The sequence below is a fragment of the Penaeus monodon genome, chromosome 27, assembly GCF_015228065.2.
Source record: "Penaeus monodon isolate SGIC_2016 chromosome 27, NSTDA_Pmon_1, whole genome shotgun sequence".
Lineage (NCBI taxonomy): Eukaryota > Metazoa > Arthropoda > Malacostraca > Decapoda > Penaeidae > Penaeus > Penaeus monodon.
In genome coordinates, this window is record NC_051412.1 from 37,507,083 (window position 1) to 37,507,726 (window position 644).

The 644-nt window shown below is 30.0% G+C and overlaps 1 protein-coding gene across 1 annotated transcript in view; it reads left to right on the plus strand.

Moving 5' to 3' along the window:
- LOC119590837 (trafficking protein particle complex subunit 4-like) overlaps positions 1-644 on the plus strand; it is a gene marked incomplete in the record, with an annotated part of 11,117 nt that overhangs the window by 421 nt on the left and 10,052 nt on the right.

A 644-nucleotide genomic window follows, 5' to 3' on the forward strand; every position in this document is an offset into this window, starting at 1 on the left:
GTGTTGCTAATGATATGAAATTTGTTTAAAAATCTATTTGCATTAAACTGATAGGAAGTGAATTAATACAGAAATTAACTAAGATCTTTATTATGAAGAAAGAAGAAATTATATATAATAAAAAGATAATATTAATTTAATGGGTTGTGGTTCATCTTTTTGAATTTCCTGTAAATTTTTAAGATTTTAAAGGAATTAAAATAGTAATGATTAAAATGCCGCAGAGTATTTATTAACAGATGACGTCTCAATTTTAATAATTATTAAGTGACGGATGACGGAAGGGAAACGTCTCAGTTTTAATAATTATTAAATGACGGATGACGGAAGGGAAACGTCTCAATTTTCATAATTATTAAGTGACGGATGACGGAAGGGAAACATCTCAGTTTTAATAATTATTAAGTGGCGGATGACGGAAGGGAAACGTCTCAATTTTAATAATTATTAAATGACGGATGACGGAAAGGAAACGTCTCAATTTCAATAATTATTAAATGATGGATGACGGAAGGGAAACGTCTCAACATGGCAAACAGCAGAAGACTCTCTTAGATATTTTAAAATTAATTTCTCATAAAAACCTGATGATCTTGGGATCTTAATATAGTTTATTTTGCCAGGGACAAGGGTTTGAAGAGGCC